General features: G+C 35.4%; 1 long non-coding RNA gene across 1 annotated transcript in view; it reads right to left on the bottom strand.

Moving 5' to 3' along the window:
- Window positions 1-2,877: 2,877 nt before the first annotated feature.
- LOC132556445 (uncharacterized) overlaps window positions 2,878-26,804 on the bottom strand; it is a 104,949-nt gene continuing 81,022 nt past the window's right edge. The window contains exon 3 of the long non-coding RNA XR_009554469.1: window positions 2,878-2,972. This is a non-coding gene — a long non-coding RNA (uncharacterized LOC132556445). The remainder of the gene's footprint in view (window positions 2,973-26,804) is intronic.

Here is a 26,804-nt window from a genome sequence, read left to right as displayed (position 1 = left end):
ATTATACAATGTATAAAAACTGTCAGGTTGATGATAGGAAAGGTCTAAAGACTAGTTATCTACAACTAATGGATCCTTTCAGTGGGAGCTGGATCCATGACCTTAGGTACAAGGTCACTAAACTTTATCAAGCCTTACCTTTTGAACTACCAGCCAAGTATCATGATTCTGCATTAATCAGAAAAATTCAGTTGATTGAGTGTTTGTAAAAAGTAAAACCCATGTGGCCTTGAATATGGTTGAGGTAATTTTTCTCCCAAACTTTGTTTGGCTTTTTGTTAGGCTGTATTCTTCGAGCTTGCCAGTTAAATATTGTAATTCTAGCTGTTTTGGTTAATCATCAGAAATTATTTAAAGGTTTTGACATTTTTAAACCTTGCGACCCTGAATATGGGTCAAGGTCATTTCTTTTCACAACCTTTGTCAGGCTTCATTACCTACCAGCCAAATGCAAGCAACAGTGGAGGAAAGGATGATACATCACACTGCATATGGCCTTATGGTAAGGTGATATAAAAAGCAAATACAAAAATTTGGATGAAAACAGCAGATACTATTAGGCTAAAATTGGTCAAAGGATTGAAGATTGAAAGACAGATGGTTGAACAGATATTAAGATTTAATTGTTGTTATTTAGGGTGGGGTGGGGGGATGGGAAGAGGGACAATACAGTGAGGTACATAAAGAGAGGAGTATAGAATGGAACTGGAATATACTATCATAGGGGCCACTCCTTAGAGGTATAAATAGACAAATCTCAAGTGTTGTTAGAGTGAGGATGCTGACAAATAGAATGTGTTTAAAAGTTCTGATGATCTATAGCCCATAGCTATACTGCTGGTTCCTATCAAAGTGTTGTGGTTTTCAGCAGGAAACACCACCAACTACACTGCTACTTCAAAACACTGGAAACGACCTGAGGGCATGCAGTCATTTTATTTAAGGGCAGGTGGCAAAGATAAAATTGGAATTAATCCATTTCTTGAGTTATGTACAAGTAGTCCAACACGATTATATTTAGACCACAAGCTGGAGCCACTCATATCTACTGTAGGGGTTACTTCCCTTCTCACCTCAACACAAAGTTAAGATATCTGCTGTCTTTACATTGCTGTTTAAAGCATCCAATTATATGAATCATGTGAAAAACAGAAATTACATTTCGACTGAGGAGCTTTGATAGCAAGATACATAGTGCAGTTTCCTGTCCAAAAACAAGACACTCTATAGTTAGTGACATATATTCTATACATTTGACAATGTTACTGAATGAATGAATTCTTCAGAATTAATTAATGATATATTTCCTAAGCTAAATAATTACGAAAAAAAACCCAAGTTTGGATCATGCATGTTAAAACAATTTTCATAAGATTTCAATAAGAGTTCCAGAAAAATATATATATGTTTAATCATTTCAATACTATGTATTTATCACTGAAGTTAGATCTATATACTTCGGATTTATTTTCCAACTCACTCAAATATAAAAAGAAAGAGAAAAACAATCATTGGGAGTTCCCTTATATCCTAAGTGTTGGTAATTTTGACGGTAGTACTACCTCATGAGTTAATGATGTTACAATGTGTCACTGACTGTCAGAATCAAAATCATTTTTTGATATTGTAGATTATGTTTACACTATATAAAGTATGGCTGATTGTGCAAACTAAGATCCTGACTTAAACAGCTCTTGACAGTACATACGTCATGTTGACCATTATCTCAGATCAATTCTAATACTAAGGCCAACTCCAGGTCACTATATAGACATGTTCTATAGTATAGAATGTTTTCTGAAAGGTCCAACATAGGCAAAAGACAAAGGCATTTCAAGCTATTCAGTTGGTGCCAGATTTGGTTACAGTTTAACAGAAGTATGAAATCTACAGTAACATACAACATATCAACAACATGAATATCCTTTTAATATCATCATCATAAATGTCCTTTTAATATCAACATCATAAATATCCTTTTAATATCAACATCATAAATGACCTTTTAATATCAACATCATAAATATCCTTTTAACAATCACCATGAATAAGTGACATCAGAACACATTCCAAGTTTATAATGGGTTAAATTGGTACCTTGACAAAAACTTCTATGATATATCAATGTCATTAGAGAAATCCAGCAATAGTATTAATTGACCAATTAAGATTTAAAATCTGAATAATTCTAAAACCTGTTTGCTCGATTTATACCCAGTGAATATTCAGGCAAGATTTCTTGGTCAGTAACTGATGGTTGTACCTCACTGAACATCTTGAGAGAGGCCCATCATATGCTAACCAGAGCAACTGGCATAATGTGTCTTGTATGAGGGCAAAACATTCTAAAGGACCTAATTAATTCTTAATATCATTGCAGATGTGATCTGTAGACAGGGTTTAAGTAACCATAGGTGATATGTAGACAGGGTTTAAGTGAACTGAGGTGATCTGTAGACAGGGTTTAAGTGAACTGAGGTGATCTGTAGACAGGGTTTAAGTGAACTGAGGTGATCTGTAGACAGGGTTTAAGTGATCTGTAGAAAGGGTTTAAGTGAACTGAGGTGATCTGTAGACAGGGTTTAAGTGAACTGAGGTGATCTGTAGACAGGGTTTAAGTGAACTGAGGTGATCTGTAGACAGGGTTTAAGTGAACTGAGGTGATCTGTAGACAGGGTTTAAGTGATCTGTAGACAGGGTTTAAGTGAACTGAGGTGATCTGTAGACAGGGTTTAAGTGTTCTGTAGACAGGGTTTAAGTGAACTGAGGTGATCTGTAGACAGGGTTTAAGTGATCTGTAGAAAGGATTTAAGAGAATTTGATGTCTTTACATGTACAAATTGTTACAATTATAACAAGTAAATGACTTACTGTACAAACCACCTCCAATGGCTCCAATGATATAGATGAGTTCACAAGTGTATTCTTTTATCAGTTTCCATGGCTCTTTTTCCTAATTTCTAAAACCATCTCTGAAACAGGAACGAGAAATTGAATACTATATTTGAACATGAATGATTATCTAATGCCTCATGTTAAAAAAAAAATAAAAACTGCAGTAACAGGAGCATGCTTGAAAGTAATATTGAAAACAATTTACATTATTGATCTCTTTAATTCCACCAAATCCTTTGAGCTTCTGACTTGAATGTATTTGAGTGAGATCAGGTAGAGTATTGTTTGTCAGCTGTTAATTGTTATTAAAATCATCAGTCTTTCTGGCAGCATATAAAAATTCTCCACTCTCTCCTTTTAAATACCTAATTCTCAGATGACTTTAATATCTGAAATTGATTTTGCTTTTAACAGAAACATCAGTGTACATATGATATTTATCTTTCCAATTCAAATTAAATTTGAAATTCAAGATTACATTTTTAGTGTTTCAATTAAAATCTTGAACATTTATTTTCGAGTTGAATCTGACAAGAGAAGTTGTTAGGCAGGGTTTTCTTGTCAATAGCTCCACTGATGCACTGTTGACTCACTTCTATAAGGCATTCACTGACGTCAATTATGTCCTTGTGTTAATTTGTTTGAACGAATTCACTTGGAGAAGCATTTTAAAAATTACTGTTTTCAAATGTGTGTTCATCAGATCATATACGATTTTTGCCAATAAGATTTTATTTAAATGCTTTATGTAAACCATTTTAATAGAAAATGTTTGATTTTACCTGAATTAAAATCTAGTCACTATTAATGTTTACTGAAAACTGTTTAAATACCTTTTCACACTAGCCTTTTGTCCTCATTCAGTGCAGTTGTACTTTCTTTCGCAAATGATATTAACTGTTAAACATGAACCTCACATTTCAATAATGAATGTAACCTTATAACACTTTTTAAACAGGCACTATAACAACTGACAATGGTATTTATAGTACATCACAGACAACTACAGGACATCACAGACAACTACAGGACATCACAGACTTCTAAAGGACATCAGACATCTACAGGACATCACAGACATCTACAGGACATCACAGACATCTTAAGGACATCACAGACATCTACAGAACATCATAGACATCTGCAGAACAACAAAGACATCTTCAGGACATTACAGACATCTACATGACATCACATACATCTACATGACATCATAGACATCTACAGGACATCAAATATCTACAGGAAATCACAGACATCTACAGGACATCAGACATCTTCAGGAAATCACAGACATCTACTGGACATCAGACATCTTCAGGAAATCACAGACATCTACAGAACATCAGACTTCTTCAGAACATCACAGACATCTACTGAACATCAGACATTTACTGAACATTGGACACCTACAGGACATCAGACATCTACAGAACATCACAGACATCTTCAGTATATCAGATATCTTCAGTACATCTCAGACATCCACAAAGTGACAGACATCTACAGATATCTACAACTGAACATTTATTAAGAAATCAATCTCTGATAATGAAGTAAAATGGTCCGACCCTAATATGTTTTTATATGATTGTACTGGTGATTGTGAAATTTCTTGCTTTTCAAAACTGTTGATTTATACAGGTTTTTGTTCTACAATAAATTTCAGATTTTTAACCAATGCCAGTGAAGTAAGCCAGGTATTCTATCATTTAATTGTAATTTATAGGTTTTAAACATCAAAGTGGAGAGTAATGTGGAGGATAAAACGCTGCCATTCACTATGTTAGTGTGACGCTAGTTTATGTCCTATTACGAGATGACATACCCTTGACAAATCACCTTGATAAGGATATATATCACTCCAGCATGGGGTGTATTATGTACCAGGTATGAAGAAACATTTCCTCCACACAGGTAATATCTATATACCTGTAGCGGGTGATTACAGGTGTAACAAGAACAGGTAGCAATATACACTTTCCACTGTTATAGGCCAAAGTACAGAATCCAATTCATGAACTTTGTCAGTCAAATTAAAATGGATACTTATCACTTCTATAATATCTTGGATACCACTCACCAATTGATAAAGACTTTTGTGTCTCTCCTATTCTGGCCCTATGAGGAATGGGGCCCTATCTGCCCTACACTAGATTTATTACATTGTCTGGATCGGGACAATGATATACCATATTGTTGTTAAGAATAACTTTTATAAAACTAATTCCAATATACACATATATTCTATAAAGAGAGGTACACTTTCCTTTAGATTTACTGTTGCAATAGTGTAGAAGTCAGGGTCTGTGACGAGTTTGAGAGGCCAGGTCTGCTATGTGTTAAAGTGTTTTTGAGTTACTCTACACTAGAAATTCTTTGTAGCCATGCTAATTATCAATAAACTTGCCAGTGCTGTCTAACAAAAACTAATAAATATAGAAATTCTAGGCCTGTATTGATACTTAATCCATTACATTTTCCTTTTAATTCAATCTTAGAATAATCCATTACTAAAGTGTACCCAGTCTGTTTGAACAGCATTATTTATGGTTGTAAATGTGCAAATCAGCTTGTCTCCTTAACAAAGGAATTATGGGTCAAGAGACCTCTTCATTCAAATTACAACATTCTAAAATATTATAAATTTTACATCAAGTCACTAATTCACCAAACCTCATATCACTGATTGTGAAAACTGCTTTGCAGTCATGAAATTTGCCTTAAGAACAACTCAAATCATCACCCCATGAAATTGAAAAAAAAACCCGCAAGATTCAATGCTTAAACAATATGATAGGGGTGAAGGTCAAGGAAAGGTCAAAGACCTTCAGAAATGAAGAAAATATGGTGAAGGTCAGTGAACAGGTTAGATGTTAATAAATAAACAGAAATAAAAAGAGAGAGGTGAAGGTCAATGCAAGTTGAGAGGTCAAAGTCTTACAGAAACATACCAGGTAAAGGTCAGAGAAAGGTTAGACTTGGAGCTGCATGTATGTATGAGCCTTGTTGGACCTGCCAGTGTATGAGTCCTTCAGGACTGCCTGTAAATAAGCCTTATGGGGGCTCCCTGTAGTACACTTGTTTTGGACCTCTGTCAGTTTATGAGCCCTGAAAAGGGGCATCCTGTATATATATGTTATTCTTTTAGGGGATGTAAGTTGGTATGAGCCCAGTGGACTCCACCAGTGGGGCCAAGCAGCGATTAAGCCCTTTGGGGTTGCCTGTATGTGAGCCCTTAAGGTGCTGTGTGTATTACACTGTAGGTCCTCTCAGTGTATGTAACCTTGGAGTTGCCTATTTAACACTTTTTTGTACAGCAAGAATGTACCCCCTATGGAATGCCTGTACATGTTTGTGAGCCCTGTAAGGGCTACTTACATTACAGTCTGCTGGTCCTGCCGGTGTGTACACCCTGTGAATTTCCTGTATTTGAGCCCTGTGTTGCTTGCAAGCGTAGTACACCATAACATGGCAGCATGGTGTTGTGTAAAGTGTGATGATGGCTCCAGCATGTTCTCTGTACCTACAGACTGTAAAATGCCAATGCTTTATGTCAATTACAAAGGAACAGCTCCCTCAGACACACATATCTACCATAAGTCATCTCTCAAATCAATAACGCAAACCTACATCTTGCTTTCATAAATATTTTAGCACTTTTCTATGGCATTTTTATCACATTCTCAACAAATGTAACTTTAAGTAAGAGTATTGTCCCCTGCCATACAGATTCAATAATCGGTGCTGATTGAAGCAGACAAATTTCAGGCTACAGCCACAAGGCATGTCTGTGTAACATTTCAACCATTGTTTGATAGCTTCAATGCAATGCTTTCTGGACAAGTGATTCCAAAATCAATTCAAATGACAATTTGACCCAATAAGGATGGGACAATTCTATTTCATCTAAAAATGAAAATAAGGTTTTTCATGTCATTTAAATTTGAATTTCTTTGTTAAGTTAGCAACAGAAACAACCCCCACCACCCTCTCAAAAAAAAAAAAAAAAAAAATTAGAGTGTCTTTAATTGATTCAATTAGGAGCAATTGGAATATTTAGAATAAGATCAATATTCATGAATATTTTCGTTAATTACTATTTTCTAGTGATTCTATTACTGGAATGTCAGTTTTGTCACATCATTGAACAGAACTGTTTTACCTCCATTTTTGTACTATAAACCACTGGAGCAGTCTATAAACTTGTAAATTGTTGTACCAACATGTGCTGGGTGCTAATCTGTACCTTGGTATATTGATAATTAATGCATTGAAGATCTGTTTATTTCTTTTATCTATTGTATATCATATAATTGTATTTAGGAATTGTATACCACTTTATAGAAAAAATGCAGTCCCAGGTACATTGACAACTTAATCACTAAATACATGACCATACCATTAATTTCATCAATGTCAACTCTCTATAGATAAGGCAAAAATAAGGCAATGGCTTAACTTTTAAGTTAAAGCTGAAGCATATCTTGTTATGCTGTAAGGAAGGACTGAACATTGGGTAAAGGCAAATATTTTCATGAGAGGTTGAAAATAACCCTGAGTGAATGTTTCCCTGGGTATAGTATTCTGGTGCCACCAGTATTGGTACAGGATTCCTGTTTATATAAAGAGAATTAAGAAAGTCTGTATTGGTACACAGATTCCTGTTTATATAAAGAGAATTAAGAAAGTCTGTATTGGTACAGGATTCCTGTTTATATAAAGAGAATTAAGAAAGTCTGTATTGTTACAGGATTCCTGTTTATATAAAGAGAATTAAGAAAGTCTGTATTGGTACAGGATTCCTGTTTATATAAAGAGAATTAAGAAAGTCTGTATTGTTACAGGATTCCTGTTTATATAAAGAGAATTAAGAAAGTCTGTATTGGTTACACAGATTCCTGTTTATATAAAGAGAATTAAGAAAGTCTGTATTGGTACACAGATTCCTGTTTATATAAAGAGAATTAAGAAAGTCTGTATTGGTACAGGATTCCTGTTTATATAAAGAGAATTAAGAAAGTCTGTATTGGTTACACAGATTCCTGTTTATATAAAGAGAATTAAGAAAGTCTGTATTGGTTACACAGATTCCTGTTTATATAAAGAGAATTAAGAAAGTCTGTATTGGTTACACAGATTCCTGTTTATATAAAGAGAATTAAGAAAGTCTGTATTGGTACACAGATTTCTGTTTATATAAAGAGAATTAAGAAAGTCTGTATTGGTTACACAGATTCCTGTTTATATAAAGAGAATTAAGAAAGTCTGTATTGGTACACAGATTCCTGTTTATATAAAGAGAATTAAGAAAGTCTGTATTGGTACAGGATTCCTGTTTATATAAAGAGAATTAAGAAAGTCTGTATTGGTACACAGATTTCTGTTTATATAAAGAGAATTAAGAAAGTCTGTATTGGTACAGGATTCCTGTTTATATAAAGAGAATTAAGAAAGTCTGTATTGGTACACAGATTTCTGTTTATATAAAGAGAATTAAGAAAGTCTGTATTGTTACAGGATTCCTGTTTATATAAAGAGAATTAAGAAAGTCTGTATTGGTACAGGATTCCTGTTTATATAAAGAGAATTAAGAAAGTCTGTATTGGTACACAGATTCCTGTTTATATAAAGAGAATTAAGAAAGTCTGTATTGGGACAGGATTCCTGTTTATATAAAGAGAATTAAGACAGTCTGTATTGGTACAGGATTTCTGTTTATATAAAGAGAATTAAGAAAGTCTGTATTGGTACAGGATTCCTGTTTATATTAAGAGAATTAAGAAAGTCTGTATTGTTACAGGATTCCTGTTTATATAAAGAGAATTAAGAAAGTCTGTATTGGTACAGGATTCCTGTTTATATAAAGAGAATTAAGAAAGTCTGTATTGGTACAGGATTTCTGTTTATATAAAGAGAATTAAGAAAGTCTGTATTGGTACAGGATTCCTGTTTATATTAAGAGAATTAAGAAAGTCTGTATTGGTACAGGATTCCTGTTTATATAAAGAGAATTAAGAAAGTCTGTATTGGTACAGGATTCCTGTTTATATAAAGAGAATTAAGAAAGTCTGTATTGGTACACAGATTCCTGTTTATATAAAGAGAATTAAGAAAGTCTGTATTGTTACAGGATTCCTGTTTATATAAAGAGAATTAAGAAAGTCTGTATTGGTACACAGATTCCTGTTTATATAAAGAGAATTAAGAAAGTCTGTATTGGTACAGGATTCCTGTTTATATAAAGAGAATTAAGAAAGTCTGTATTGGTACAGGATTCCTGTTTATATAAAGAGAATTAAGAAAGTCTGTATTGGTACACAGATTCCTGTTTATATAAAGAGAATTAAGAAAGTCTGTATTGGTACAGGATTCCTGTTTATATAAAGAGAATTAAGAAAGTCTGTATTGGTACACAGATTCCTGTTTATATAAAGAGAATTAAGAAAGTCTGTATTGGTACACAGATTCCTGTTTATATAAAGAGAATTAAGAAAGTCTGTATTGGTACAGGATTCCTGTTTATATAAAGAGAATTAAGAAAGTCTGTATTGGTACACAGATTCCTGTTTATATAAAGAGAATTAAGAAAGTCTGTATTGGTACAGGATTCCTGTTTATATAAAGAGAATTAAGAAAGTCTGTATTGGTACAGGATTCCTGTTTATATAAAGAGAATTAAGAAAGTCTGTATTGGTACAGGATTCCTGTTTATATTAAGAGAATTAAGAAAGTCTGTATTGTTACAGGATTCCTGTTTATATAAAGAGAATTAAGAAAGTCTGTATTGGTACAGGATTCCTGTTTATATAAAGAGAATTAAGAAAGTCTGTATTGGTACACAGATTCCTGTTTATATAAAGAGAATTAAGAAAGTCTGTATTGGTACAGGATTCCTGTTTATATAAAGAGAATTAAGAAAGTCTGTATTGGTACACAGATTCCTGTTTATATAAAGAGAATTAAGAAAGTCTGTATTGGTACAGGATTCCTGTTTATATAAAGAGAATTAAGAAAGTCTGTATTGGTACAGGATTCCTGTTTATATAAAGAGAATTAAGAAAGTCTGTATTGGTACACAGATTCCTGTTTATATAAAGAGAATTAAGAAAGTCTGTATTGGTACAGGATTCCTGTTTATATAAAGAGAATTAAGAAAGTCTGTATTGGTACAGGATTCCTGTTTATATAAAGAGAATTAAGAAAGTCTGTATTGGTACAGGATTCCTGTTTATATAAAGAGAATTAAGAAAGTCTGTATTGGTACACAGATTCCTGTTTATATAAAGAGAATTAAGAAAGTCTGTATTGGTACAGGATTCCTGTTTATATAAAGAGAATTAAGAAAGTCTGTATTGGTACAGGATTCCTGTTTATATAAAGAGAATTAAGAAAGTCTGTATTGGTACACAGATTCCTGTTTATATAAAGAGAATTAAGAAAGTCTGTATTGGTACACAGATTCCTGTTTATATAAAGAGAATTAAGTCTGTATCTCCTGTTTATATAAAGGTACATTGGATTCCTGTTTATATAAAGAGAATTAAGAAAGTCTGTATTGGTACACAGATTCCTGTTTATATAAAGAGAATTAAGAAAGTCTGTATTGGTACAGGATTCCTGTTTATATAAAGAGAATTAAGAAAGTCTGTATTGGTACAGGATTCCTGTTTATATAAAGAGAATTAAGAAAGTCTGTATTGGTACACAGATTCCTGTTTATATAAAGAGAATTAAGAAAGTCTGTATTGGTACACAGATTCCTGTTTATATAAAGAGAATTAAGAAAGTCTGTATTGGTACAGGATTCCTGTTTATATAAAGAGAATTAAGAAAGTCTGTATTGTTACAGGATTCCTATTTATATAAAGAGAATTAAGAAAGTCTGTTTTGGTAAACTGATTCCTGTTTATATAAAGAGAATTAAGAAAGTCTGTATTGGTACACAGATTCCTGTTTATATAAAGAGAATTAAGAAAGTCTGTATTGGTACACAGATTCCTGTTTGTGTACAGAGAATTTTTGTAACATTACTTCTGTTGACTGATAAGTATATTGATTGCATTTGAGACCTGTTTGTTTATTGCTGACAATTAATATTTATTGGTATTATGATGAATCTTGGTACACCATATTTAAACTTTATTCCTTATACATCAATTGAAAAATAAGTTTTAAGCTTATATCAATCACTCTTTTTTGCATGGATGGAGGTACACTTTATGTGTGTTCATTTGTGTTTATTGTCAATGAATTTGTGAACTGATGATCAGTGTGTTTATTGTCAGTGTGAACTGATGATCAGTGTGTTTATTGTCAGTGTGATCTGATGATCAGTGTGTTTATTGTCAGTGTGAACTGAGGTTCAGTGTGTACATTGTCAGTGTATTTGTATACACACCCAATCCCTATCATCAACAATGAAACAGCCTTTGACTGCTAAACAGTTAGACTAGTGTCACTTTCTGTAGTAAACTGAGTGACAAACTCATTTCAGTGTGTCTATCTTGGCTTAATCTCTCTTTGGTGCTAAAATCACTATGGTTCGATAGTAAATAGGATATCTTCAGTAGAATAAATAAACAGTATATTGCATTAGGATTATCGGGTAATTAAACAACAATTGTACAATCATACTGTGTACTTATAGCCAGGCACTTTTCATCACCACAAAACAAGGCACCGTAATACCCTTTAAATGCATGTGTACCCAGGCAGGAACCACAAATTGTGGGTGCTGGATATTACAAGGTATATATGCATGTAGTAAATAGTGCGGGAGGTAAGTGGCGCTGAGTAGATTTGTTAGTAGGTAGACTTATCTGACAGCGTGTAATGACAAGTATCACACCATTGTTTGACAAACTTCTACAACGATAAAATGTTGCCGAACAAAAGTAAATATTGAGAACAGGGTCTCGCCCTCAGGTGTGCAGAGTCAGGGAGGCCCAAGACAGGAGGCCTTCACGACATGTTACCGACCAATGTGAAAATGAGAATAAATACTTGATTTAAAAGGACAATGATGATAGATTATTAAAGCATTAAAAAGAAGGTTTGTTTAACATGCTTTTACAAACAAATAGCCGGGTGTCGAGTTCTAGGGCTACCATCTTTAATCCTATTCAGAACCCCAAATTTGGCTTTGCGCCAGACAAACATACAAAAAGATTTGGTATCAAGTGATGTTCTTTCAATTGGATCCACAATTGATCACGCCTCTACTGAAGAGTCAGCTTTCTGCTAATGATTGGCTTGGGTTTCAAGGTATGTAGTGGCACTGCTTAAACCCTTGAGATGTATTTGTGGATATTGTAATTCTTTGCCGTGTACATTTACTTGCTAACAGTATATACATTAGATGAGCAAATCTTGAGAAGCATCAACCAATCCCCCTACTATCACAACACCACTTCAAAGTCAATTGATTACATTAGATTCTCATGGTAATTCTATTAGTGGAACAAAAGTCTGGGTCGCTCAAATGCTTATATTTAAATTAGTTCCAACCAAGTGATTCCTTTTTTTTTTTATTCTGCTACAAAACAAGATTATTGAAATAAATTTCTCTTCTGTAATTCTCTAAATGTAGTCATGTTATGCGATTTTGCTTTTAAAATAAATAAAATATAGTTTTCTGTTTGCTTAAGCTATTTCTGCTCGTTAATCAACAATTCCCTGCAGTATCATTCCCTGATCAGATATTAGATTGATAACACCAAGATAACAGCGTCATGGCTGATAATCTTACACTTTCTCATGGATACAGATACACTGACAATAAAGCACATCCTTTCTAATCACCTTTTCATTACCTGTCATACATACTTTGTAAATGATACTCATACACCTTACATTTGGTCATGGATAATGAACACAGTAATCTGTATAATTCCATCCTCCAATGCTGCTCCGCCTCTTAGCAGCTTAGAAATGCCTTAATTATATATTCTGTTGCTTTTTTCAATGGACTTTTTTTTTTTTTTTGAAATATGACTCAATATACTTTTTAAGCTGAACTACTTTCAGTAAATCTGACAGAATGAAGATTTGTATTATGAAAGCAAAACAAGAGGCCCACTGGCATTAAGAGTCATCTGACTTTAAAGACTTATATATGCAAATTTGAAATCATGTTCTTTATGCATGCACTACACAAATGTCATTACTCTGGGCATATTGCTTGTTGAAAAAGCATGCTACAGGCCCAATATCAGCACCTTTTGGTAACTGAGAAGAAGTTGTTTAAACATTTCAACATGTTTTATCCCTGTGACCTTGAAAGTGGGTCAAGGTAACTCATTTTAATAAACTTGGTTGACCTTCATCCCAACATGCTAAAAGCCAAATATCTGTACACTGGACCTTTTGGTAACTGAGAAGAAGTTGTTTAAAGATTTTAACAAATTTGACACCTTTGACCTTGAAAGTAAGTCAAGGAAAATAATATGAACAAACTTGGTAAACATTCATCCAAGAAGCTGTAGGCCCGATATCAGCACCCTGGGCCTTTTGGTTATTGTGAAGTTGTTTAAACATTTCAACATATTTGACTCCTGTGACCTTGAAAGTAAGTACAGGTCATTGATATAAACAAATTTTTAAACATATTTCACCCATGAAACCTTGAAAGTAAGTTAAGGTCAAAGGTGTATTAACCAAATTGGTAGCACTTCATCCTAGCATGCTACAAGCCTAATATCAGCACCCTGGGCCTTTTGGTCATTGAAAAGAAGTTATTTAGATATTTGAACATATTTGAACATTACTTCCAAATACGAACAGAAATCAAATGTGTAAGTCACCGTCTCTAAGATGTTAAGTCACCAATATCTTACTTTTGTGTTGAGTTGAATTGGTGCAGTTAGATCCTGATTATTATCATTACAAGAAACATGTCCGTAAAGTATCACTGTATGGAGCTACTTCAGAGAAACGTTAAGGATTAGTAAAAAGTTACAAAATTAATTAAAAAAACATTAACCACAACTTTGTTATCATACAATTATTAATTAGGTGTTAAGGCAGAATTTTGTTATCACTTTAAAGCATGGATTCATTTACAAATTTATTATAACAACAAAGAATTGATGGAAGTTATAGATGATTTTTCAAGGAGTGTCATTAGGTGCTGAAATATAGAATTAGGAGCAGTATTTGTATTTTAGACCTATTGTTTGTTAATTTAAAGGACAGAATATCAGTAACCAGATACATTATGTAGTACTAGGTATCGAAACTAAGCTGTGATGATTAACTTAACCCCTCTGTATAGTAAACAAAGCTAATGTTCAGCCAAGTTCTATAACTCTATGATATACCATACCACACACTTCCAGCAATCTAAGTCTATCCGTTATCTAGAGCAGTGTTACTCAAATAAAACCTAAGTAGTTAGATATTAGAATAAAACTGTATTATTACAGGGAATTACAGGAGTAACATTCTGTAAAACTGAGGAATTTAATATGATAGTGATTATCACAGCACTACATCAATGACACAGTTTACCAGTAAAGGGTAAATATTTGAGTGGAAGCAAGTTTCCCTTCACAGAGTACTTGGATAAATATATAAAAGGATCAGAGATTTACATCCAAACTTCCACAGATTAAACATTGATTTTAACATCACATTTTTCTTATTTGAAAATAATTAATTTGCATAAAACATCATATTTATTCAGTAATAAGCCCATGCCTGGTAATAAGCCCATCCATAGCTATTATTCTGGAGGGAAATTACAAACACCAATGCTAGTTCATAGTCCTGCAATAAGCTGACCTCCTGACTTAACCTAATAATTAGTAGATTGGATCCTGGGCGAATTCCAGTGTAAATACTGTGTCTGTTTGTGCATAATTTATATTATAAGTAACATATTAACAAACATAGCAACATAATTTTGTTTCAAATTCAGCAATGTCATTAGCGTTCACATCTTTTCTCACATACTGCAATATATTTCACTTAAAGTCTGGAAAATTGATTTTTCAGCAAGGAACCAAAATTCAATAGTTTTTCAACAAAACGAAAACACAATTATAGCTTCTACAACAATAGTGTTATATCACTATAGTGACCATAGGGAGGTTTATAGCAGTGAATCATAAAACAATTAACAGATTCTGTTCATCAGGAAAGTAACAGCCTACAGCAGGTGATAGGAAAAGATTGAGGTCAGCTAAGGTTTAATAAAAAATATGAATTTACCTCAAACTGAATTTAAAAAAAATCAAATGTATCAAACAAATGAACAAGTAAGGAAAAGAGAATAACAATGTGACAGTAAAACTTTCCTCTGATAAAATACACAAAGTCTAACTTTGTTGTGCATGTGATTCATGTACTATAGAGTCATGTAAAATTGTATCTCTCACTTCAATATGTCTCAGGGATTAAAATTAATCTTAGCTTTTGACATTCTAATACACAATACCGTAATCTTTACTGGCCGGTTTCAAAAGTAATTAAATGTTATTAGGAACCAAACTTTAACTTATTTCTGACTCTATTGAGTATTAAAAATCTTAATTTACAAACAACTTTAATCATATAAAGAACCAAAATGAAAGTAAATGTAACATGCAAGAACAAAGTATTAAGTACATCAAAGATTATAAGATAAAAATAACACGATCTCAAATTACTTCATTCTCAAACAAACATAAAGGTATCTTACATAGCCAGCAGTAATAATTACACATAATGTGGTGAAGTTATACCTGATAGTCACACATAATGTGGTGAAGTTATACGTGACTAACAGTTATAGTCACACATAATGTGGTGAAGTTATACCCGATAGTCACACATAATGTGGTGAAGTTATACCTGACTAACAGTTATAGTCACACATAATGAGGTGAAGTTATACCTGATAGTCACACATAATGTGGTGAAGTTATACCTGATAGTCACACATAATGTGGTGAAGTTATACCTGATAGTCACACATAATGTGGTGAAGTTATACCCGATAGTCACACATAATGTGGTGAAGTTATACCCGATAGTCACACATAATGTGGTGAAGTTATACCTGATAGTCACACATAATGTGGTGAAGTTATACCTGACTAACAGTTATAGTCACACATAATGAGGTGAAGTTATACCTGATAGTCACACATAATGTGGTGAAGTTATACCCGATAGTCACACATAAGGTGGTGAAGTTATACCCGATAGTCACACATAATGTGGTGAAGTTATACCCGATAGTCACACATAATGTGGTGAAGTTATACCTGATAGTCACACATAATGTGGTGAAGTTATACCTGATAGTCACACATAATGTGGTGAAGTTATACCTGATAGTCACACATAATGTGGTGAAGTTATACCTGACTAACAGTTACAGTCACACATAATGTGGTGAAGTTATACCTGATAGTCACACATAATGAGGTGAAGTTATACCTGATAGTCACACATAATGTGGTGAAGTTATACCTGACTAACAGTTACAGTCACACATAATGTGGTGAAGTTATACCTGATAGTCACACATAATGTGGTGAAGTTATACCTGATAGTCACACATAATGTGGTGAAGTTATACCTGATAGTCACACATAATGTGGTGGAGTTATACCTGACTAACAGTTACAGTCACACATAATGTGGTGAAGTTATACCTGATAGTCACACATAATGTGGTGAAGTTATACCTGATAGTCACACATAATGTGGTGAAGTTATACCTGATAGTCACACATAATGTGGTGAAGTTATACCTGACTGACAGTTACAGTCACACATAATGTGGTGAAGTTATACCTGACTGACAGTTACAGTCACACATAATGTGGTGAAGTTATACCTGACTGACAGTTACAGTCACACATAATGTGGTGAAGTTATACCTGACTGACAGTTACAGTCACACATAATGTGGTGAAGTTATACCTGACTGACAGTTACAGTCACACATAATGTGGTGAAGTTATACCTGACTGACAGTTACAGTCACACATAATGTGGTGAAGTTATACCTGACTAACAGTTACAGTCACACATAATGTGGTGAAGTTATACCTGACTGACAGTTACAGTCACACATAATGTGGTGAAGTTATACCTGACTGACAGTTACAGTCACACATAATGTGGTGAAGTTATACCTGACTGACAGTTACAGTCACACATAATGTGGTGAAGTTATACCTGATAGTCACACATAATGTGGTGAAGTTATACCTGACTAACAGTTACAGTCACACATAATGTGGTGAAGTTATACCTGATAGTCACACATAATGTGGTGAAGTTATACCTGATAGTCACACATAATGTGGTGGAGTTATACCTGACTAACAGTTACAGTCACACATAATGTGGTGAAGTTATACCTGATAGTCACACATAATGTGGTGAAGTTATACCTGATAGTCACACATAATGTGGTGAAGTTATACCTGACTAACAGTTATAGTCACACATAATGTGGTGAAGTTATACCTGACTAACAGTTACAGTCACACATAATGTGGTGAAGTTATACCTGACTGACAGTTACAGTCACACATAATGTGGTGAAGTTATACCTGACTGACAGTTACAGTCACACATAATGTGGTGAAGTTATACCTGACTAACAGTTACAGTCACACATAATGTGGTGAAGTTATACCTGACTGACAGTTACAGTCACACATAATGTGGTGAAGTTATACCTGACTGACAGTTACAGTCACACATAATGTGGTGAAGTTATACCTGACTGACAGTTACAGTCACACATAATGTGGTGAAGTTATACCTGATAGTCACACATAATGTGGTGAAGTTATACCTGACTAACAGTTACAGTCACACATAATGTGGTGAAGTTATACCTGATAGTCACACATAATGTGGTGAAGTTATACCTGACTAACAGTTACAGTCACACATAATGTGGTGAAGTTATACCTGACTAACAGTTATAGTCACACATAATGTGGTGAAGTTATACCTGATAGTCACACATAATGTGGTGAAGTTATACCTGACTGACAGTTATAGTCACACACAATGTGGTGAAGTTATACCTGACTAACAGTTATAGTCACACATAATGTGGTGAAGTTATACCTGATAGCCACACATAATGTGGTGAAGTTATACCTGATAGTCACACATAAGGTGGTGAAGTTATACCCGATAGTCACACATAATGTGGTGAAGTTATACCCGATAGTCACACATAAGGTGGTGAAGTTATACCCAATAGTCACACATAAGGTGGTGAAGTTATACCCGATAGTCACACATAAGGTGGTGAAGTTATACCCAATAGTCACACATAATGTGGTGAAGTTATACCTGATAGTCACACATAATGTGGTGAAATTATACCTGACTAACAGTCAATGTAACTTTACGACTATGTAACGGTGGCAATTTCTAATAGTTAAGGGCTAAAGTACTTGATATTTTATGAGTTACCCGTCTAGAAATCTTAAGTATATGGAGCACCCACATCATATATCAGCAGATTGTGCATTTTGATAAGGCCTCTATTGGTTAGGTCTGTTCAACCTGAGGATAACGTCCCTACTTGTACACACAATAAATAACATAATCTTACAAATTTGTCAGCCATACTACCCTATTTTCTTTCTTGGTGCTTTTTAGATTTGAATGAACTATGCCTGGCAGAGGTCACTATTGATAAATCATGCAAACTTCCTCATCAGTGTCTTCTGACTTCTGAATCAAAACTTCATAGCAAAAAATCTAGTTAAACACCTTTGTGTAGCACACCTGTGTGTGGCTGGGTGACGATCATTATATAAAGGTGAGAAAAGTGTGACCAGATCATCTATCATCACTGCACACCTGGGCATAACTCACATTACTAACACTTTATACATAGCGAAAGCAATTAAAACAACTGTACTACATAACACTTAGCTCCTTGTGATCAATCATAGTTGTGACCATGTTTCCTTCCATTCCTGTCCGTGATCATGTTTCCTTCCATTCCTGTCTGTGATCATGTTTCCTTCCATTCCTGTCTGTGATCATGTATCCTTCCATTCCTGTCTGTGATCATGTTTCCTTCCATTCCTGTCTGTGATCATGTTTCCTTCCATTCCTGTCAATGATCATGTTTCCCTCCATTCTTGTGATCATGCTTCCCTCCATTCCTGTCTGTGATCATGTTTCCTTCCATTCCTGTCTGTGATCATGTTTCCCTCCATTCTTGTGATCATGTTTCCCTCCATTCCTGTCTGTGATCATGTTTCCTTCCATTCCTGTCTGTGATCATGCTTCCTTCCATTCCTGTCTGTGATAATGTTTCCTTCCATTCCTGTCTGTGATCATGTTTCCCTCCATTGTTGTGATCATGTTTCCTTCCATTCCTGTCTGTGATCATGTTTCCTTTCATTCCTGTCTGTGATCATGTTTCCTTCCATTCCTGTCAGTGATCATGTTTCCCTCCATTCTTGTGATCATGTTTCCTTCCGTTCCTGTCTGTGATCATGTTTCCCTCCATTGTTGTGATCATGTTTCCTTCCATTCCTGTCTGTGATCATGTTTCCCTCCATTCCTGTCTGTGATCATGTTTCTTTCCATTGTTGTGATCATGTTTCCTTCCATTCCTGTCTGTGATCATGTTTCCCTCCATTGCTGTGATCATGTTTCCTTCCATTCCTGTCTGTGATCATGTTTCCTTCCATTCCTGTTTGTGATCATGTTTCCTTCCATTCCTGCCTGTGATCATGTTTCCTTCCATTCCTGTCTGTGATCATGTTTCCTTCCATTCCTGTCTGTGATCATGTATCCTTCCATTCCTGTCTGTGATCATGTTTCCTTCCGTTCCTGTTTGTGATCATGTTTCCTTCCATTCCTGTCTGTGATCACCTTTCCTTCCATTCCTGTGATCATGTTTCCTTCCATTCCTGTCTGTGATAATGTTTCCTTCTATTCCTGTCAGTGATCATGTTTCCCTCCATTCTTGTGATCATGTTTCCTTCCATTCCTGTCTGTGATCATGTTTCCCTCCATTCCTGTCTGTGATCATGTTTCCTTCCATTGTTGTGATCATGTTTCCTTCCATTCCTGTCTGTGATCATGTTTCCCTCCATTGTTGTGATCATGTTTCCTTCCATTCCTGTCTGTGATCATGTTTCCTTCCATTCCTGTTTGTGATCATATTTCCTTCCATTCCTGCCTGTGATCATGTTTCCTTCCATTCCTGTCTGTGATCATGTTTCCTTCCGTTCCTGTCTGTGATCATGTTTCCTTCCGTTCCTGTCTGTGATCATGTTTCCTTCCGTTCCTGTGTGTGATCATGTTTCCTTCCGTTCCTGTTTGTGATCATGTTTCCTTCCATTCCTGTCTGTGATCATGCTTCCTTCCATTCCTGTCTGTGATAATGTATCCTTCCATTCCTGTCTGTGATCATGTTTCCCTCCATTCTTGTGATCATGTTTCCTTCCATTCCTGTCTGTGATCATGTATCCTTCCATTCCTGTCTGTGATCATGTATCCTTCCATTCCTGTTTGTGATCATGTTTCCTTCCATTCCTGTCTGTGATCATGTATCCTTCCATTCCTGTCTGTGATCATGTTTCCTTCCATTCCTGTCTGTGATCATGTTTCCTTCCATTCCTGTCTGTGATTGTTAATCATATTCACCAAAACATCACAATTATGTGAGGGGATGCGGGTTTTGTGTGTGTGTGTGTGTGTTGGGGGAATTTGTGTAAGGGTGTATGTGAGGATGCATGTGTGTGTTGATTTGTGGGTGTAATTGTGTGTTTTGGGGTGGGTAGGGATATTTGTGTGCTTGTGTGTGTGTGTGTGTGTGTGGAGGGGGTATGTGTATAACCGTGTACATGTATGTGGGATATTAAAAATGTGTGTGTCAATGTATGTGTGTTAGAGTCAGGTTGGGGATGTGTGTGTGTGGGTGTATATGTATATTTGTGTGGGGGGAGGTATTGAAAATTTGTGCATTGATGTATATATTTGTTGGGGGTGGGTGTGTATGTGTGTGTGTTGGGGTGTATGTGGCAGTGGTGTGTGTGTATGTATGTGTGTATGTATGTGTGTGTATTGGGGGTGTAGTGGCAGTGGTGTGTATGTATGTGTGTGTATTGGGGGTGTATGTGGCAGTGGTGTGTGTGTATGTATGTGTGTATGTGTGTATTGGGGGTGTATGTGGCAGTGGTGTGTATGTATGTGTATGTGTGTGTATGTGTATGTGTGTGCATTGGGGGTGTATGTGGCATTGGTGTGTGTGTGTGTGTGTGTGTGTGTGTATGTGTGTATATTGGGGGTTTAGTGGCAGTGGTGTGTATGTATGTGTGTATTGGGGGTGTAGTGGCAGTGGTGTGTATGTATGTGTGAGCATTGGGGTTGTATGTGGCAGTGGCATGTATGTATGTATTTGTGTGTGTATGTGTGTGTATTGGGGGTGTAGTGGCAGTGGTGTGTATGTTTGTGTGTGTAGTGGCAGTGGTGTGTATGTATGTGTGTGTATTGGGGGTGTAGTGGCAGTAGTGTGTATGTATGTGTGGGTATTGGGGGTGTAGTGGCAGTGCTGTGTATGTATGTATGTGTGTATATTGGGGGTGTAGTGGCAGTGGTGTGTACGTATGTATGTGTGTATATTGGGGGTGTAGTGGCAGTGGTGTGTATGTATGTATGTGTGTATGTTTGTATTGGGGGTGTAGTAGCAGTAGTGTGTATGTATGTGTGTGTATGTATTTGTGTGTGTAAGTGTGTGTATTGGGGGTGTAGTGGCAGTAGTGTGTATGTATGTGTGTGTATGTGTGTGTATTGGGGGTGTAGTGGCAGTGCAGTGTATGTATGTATGTGTGTATGTATGTGTGTATATTGGGGGTGTAGTGGCAGTGGTGTGTACGTATGTATGTGTATTGGGGGTGTAGTGGCAGTGGTGTGTACGTATGTATGTGTATTGGGGGTGTAGTGGCAGTGGTGTGTACGTATGTATGTGTGTGTATTGGGGTGTAGTGGCAGTAGTGTGTATGTATGTGTGAGTGTATGTGTGTGTATTGGGGGTGTAGTGGCAGTGCTGTGTATGTATGTATGTGTTTATGTATGTGTGTATATTGGAGGTGTAGTGGCAGTGGTGTGTACATATGTATGTGTATTGGGGGTGTAGTGGCAGTGGTGTGTATGTATGTGTGTGTATTGGGGGTGTATTGGCAGTAGTGTGTATGTATGTGTGTATATTGGGGGTGTAGTGGCAGTGGTGTGTATGTATGTGTGTGTATTGGGGGTGTAGTGGCAGTAGTGTGTATGTATGTGTGTGTATGTATGTGTGTGTGTATGTGTGTGTATTGGGGGTGTAGTGGCAGTGCTGTGTATGTATGTATGTGTGTATGTATGTGTGTATATTGGGGGTGTAGTGGCAGTGGTGTATATGTATGTGTGTGTATTAGGGGTGTAGTGGCAGTAGTGTGTATGTATGTGTGTGTATGTATGTGTGTGTGTGTGTGTGTGTGTGTATTAGGGGTGTAGTGGCAGTGGTGTGTATGTATGTATGTGTATGTATGTGTGTGTGTGTATGTGTGTGTATTGGGGGTGTAGTGACAGTGGTGTGTATGTATGTATGCATGTGCCCATAATTTTGTTATACCTTCTGATCCAAGGGACAGATAAAGTTCATATGCAAACAATAGCATCACTCCACAGAAGTCTCTACCTCAGTAGAAACTGGTCAATTGTTAAGGTTAAAGGTCATGCCTAATCACTTTTGAAATGAAGAATTTGTGTTCAGTTGACTTCATGAACCCCATAACAATTCACACTATAGCACCACCCTGCCAAATTCTACAGGTTTTTTTTTTATCATTGGTCAAGGCTGAAGGTCAAATGTCACTGATGACCACTTTTGAAGTAAGATTGTACACAAGATATCTCTTGAACCCTTAAATAAATTAATCCCTCAAAACATGTAGATCAGAAGACAAAGAGGTGGTGGTAGTATATCTAAATGAACCCCTATGTTTTTCCTGTTAGAAATAACATGAAGTGAAATATATATGTCTTCATCATCTGATGTATTGGATATCTAATTGCTGTAAACAGATATAAATATTTGCCCTTTTTGCCCTTGAAGTATTTTGCTGAAATATTGTTGTGCATTTTATTTCAGCTTTTTGTATTTTCTGTAGCAATTATTGCAAATGTGAAAATCAATTTCATGTTTATTTTTTAAGTATTGATGTTGTTTTCAAACACTTTCCCAAAAATAAGTATGTTTATAGTTGAGTCTCATAGATACTGTGGTGTGTAATATATGACAATGCCTGTGTACTGTAAACCAGGGTCATCTACAATGTGAGATATATAGAAATTAACTATTTTTTGAGTTCCATATAGATAGAAACATAAAGGGAATGGTTTGTCAGTATCAGCTGTCTGTTGTATCTTTGACACCAAGTTCTGTATAATAACTTTACTTCCCCTGAGCTGATGAGACTCCAATTTTATATAGCACAGTCCTATTGAAAGTGCTTGCCTGGCATTTTTTTGGGGTCAATGTCGCTGTAAACTATGTGGGTTCCAACAGACCTATTAAACTCAAATATCCTACAGATTTAACTGAAAGTGCTGGCTTAGTGTTTAAAAGTCAAGGTCACATCTAATTCATTGTTTAAAAGGTGCATTTAACTGTCTAAATCTCTCAACCATCCGCTTACAGGTTTTATTGAAAGTGCTGGCTTTTGACCTACTTTTTTGAAAGTCAAGGTCATATCCATTTCTTTGTCTGAAGGGTGCATTTAACTGTCTAAATCTCTCAACCATCCGCTTACAGGTTTTACTGAAAGTGCTGGCTTTTGACCTACTTTTTTGAAAGTCAAGGTCATATCTATTTCTTTGTCTGAAGGGTGCATTTGACTGTCTAAATCTCTCAACCATTGGCTGTACATGTGATATACCCATATTTGTGTAATACATGTATTAAATGTAGTATTCTGACATCAGAAATCTAATATTCTATATCTTGAAGAGTCCAGATGACCAATATTGTTCACCTAAGCAAGACATATTCTATTGAAACCACTATTTCTATTAAGTAAGCCTCCAGAGGCGCATGTGTAGGGATACCAATCTTACAGATTTTCTTCTCTAGTCTTAACCCAGTGTAAGTGACCTTAGGGAGTTATTCTGGATTGTGTAGTCTCCCCAGGCATTTATATATATGTACAGTGATGGGATCTATTTTATAATCCAATGACTTTAAGTCCCTAGTGATTGAAACTTGTAAAAACTTACTATTACAATGGGAAACAAATTCCATGTCCTTTTATGGTAGTGTAGGTAAAGTTATGGTAATTCTCCTATATAGTAAAGGGGCCACAATACCCTTGTCAGTAGAGTGTTGGCCTACACCACCTCAGGTGAGGGTCTAAGAAGACACTCCCTCTCCAGGACTACCTTTGTTTCTCAGGAAACAGAATCTAACCTGTATAATGTGCACTATAGATTTCTCTTTGTTTTCGAAACAAAAATGTTATATAATATAAATTAAGGAACATTTCTATAATTACTCAACCTAATTGTCTCTTCTCTGCTGTACTAATTCCTGGTCTATTCCAGGAAGTCCCAGTATGCTTTATGTGAACCTGGTTAAGTAAACATAAAGGATATAGGATTTTAACTTATAAATGTTTGCTTTAAACTCTCTTAGTGTAATATTACATGCATGTATACTTATCCCTTCAAGTGTAGTTATCCCTTTTAGTGTATAACTATTTAGTTATTCTTCAAAGTGAATATGTATGTAGTTATTCTTTTAGTGAATAAGTTTGTGGTTACACATTTTAGTGAATAAGTTTGTAGTTACACCTTTTAGTGTATAAGTTTGTAGTTACACCTTTTAGTGTATAAGTTTGTAGTTACACCTTTTAGTGTATAAGTTTGTAGTTACACCTTTTAGTGTATAAGTTTGTAGTTACACCTTTTAGTGTATAAGTTTGTAGTTACACCTTTTAGTGTATAAGTTTGTAGTTACACCTTTTAGTGAATAAGTTTGTAGTTATCTCTTATAATGTAGAAGTACGTAGTTACCCTAATTAGTGTACCGGCTGCTAGATTGAGTTTTAATACCTATTTAGTGTTATACAGTCTGATGATAAATCGTCTCCCATCATTTGCTCATTCCCAGTTAATGTTGTATAATATTTTAGTGTTTTCAATGCTCATTGCTCCAGGACATACTTATTGACAGCTAAATTAAGGACGAAGGCACTTCTCTGTATTTCCTGCCCGACTCAATACAGTTATCAATTATTAATAAAAGTGTTTGAGACATTGAAAAGGTTTCGCTGCCATTATGATCTGGTGCTACAGCACGACTTATAAATGTTCTGTGTGAAATTATTTATCTTCTGCATGTAAACATTAGGAAAGGATCACGTGCATCGCCAGCAGTCGGGTATGACATTCATCAATACTGATAACATCACACTCCCTAATCTATAAATCAACAACACAGCCATTCAATATTGCCATCTTTTATACAAATTTTTACCTATCATCTTTATGACAATTGTCTAACTACTGTGTATCACATGTAAACACAAGCAGGCAGCAAATATATTTTATAAAACAAAACCAAAGCCAAGTTGATTGTCCAGATTACGTTACAGTTGAGAACCATGCTTGATGCCTAGCAACGACCTTTGATTTTCTGTCTACACTCTTATTTTCAATAATTGATATTTTTTCATACACCGAACTCTAACATGTTAGTTGATGTCATGAATATTTCATAGGCTAGCATGGCCTCCTCTCTGACTGGCACACACCAGTTATATCTGCCATACAGTTATTCCATGTCTGCGAAAGTATTTCAAACATGACCTTCACTCACAGTCTATATACCCAAGGTCATGAAGAGATAAAGAAAGTGTTTCTAGTCCCAGGCCCATGCAATGCTTTTCTTGTTCTGTTTTGAATGCATCAATTCAACACATACAACCATCATAAAAAAATATCTTTTTTTTTTTGGTGGGGGGGGGGGGGGGGGGGGGGGGGGGAGAATGTGTAAGGTCAAACCTCCAATAATAGGCATCAACTGATCACTGATCATAGGTTCCCACCAATACTGACGTTTGTTTTATTATCACAAGATATAGACAATGGAATTCTTGGAATGCCGACAAAATTTCCAACTTATAGACTTATGAAATCAATGGTCTTAATGGTCACTGGAGTCCTTTATAGAACAGCTGTTGTTTAGTTATTGTGACCTAACATGAGTAATGTACACAGCAGAATCTGTAGTACATGAAATCCGTGGAAAGTTTTATTGATCTACAGCATCTAAGTGTTGAGAAGAAGATTTCAGAATTATAGATAAAATGTTTCCCCTTTGTGCCCTGCCCTTCAGGCCCCAAAGGTTGGGTCAGCATCCCCTCTTTTTTCATACTTTAAACTACTATCTGATGACAATAATTCAAACCAAGATTGATCTGACTCCTGTACACAACATACAAACAAAGGGCTATAACTCTGCATAAAGTCAGGAATGACACCTGACTCATTTACACAACATTGCCTTCTCTTAAGCAATAAAACAATAAATTAAAAGGCCTCGACTCTGTATTTAGTCTAGAATCATACCTGATTCCTGTACACAAATGTGAAACCTCTGAATTCCTATCGATATAAACAAAGGGCAATAACTCTGCATCTCATCAATAGGTAGATCTGACCCCTGCACACAACATTCTGTCTTCCTGGCCTTAATATGTACAGGAATTTCTGTGAAGGTAATTTAGTAAGAGAGCTATGATACAGACAATATCTGGTGTTATAAATGATAGTGGAGAACCATACTCAGCATCAGTCTGCCACACTCAGCCTCCAGAGCTACATAACTATAGCTAAGTTTGAATAGCAATATAGATCTGCTGCTGGCTAATTTTGGTATC

This window comes from Ylistrum balloti, unplaced genomic scaffold (genome assembly GCF_031769215.1).
Source record: "Ylistrum balloti isolate Yb309-2 unplaced genomic scaffold, AGI_CSIRO_Ybal_v1 Utg370568, whole genome shotgun sequence".
Classification (NCBI taxonomy): domain Eukaryota; kingdom Metazoa; phylum Mollusca; class Bivalvia; order Pectinida; family Pectinidae; genus Ylistrum; species Ylistrum balloti.
This window is presented reverse-complemented; position numbering and strand designations above follow the sequence as displayed.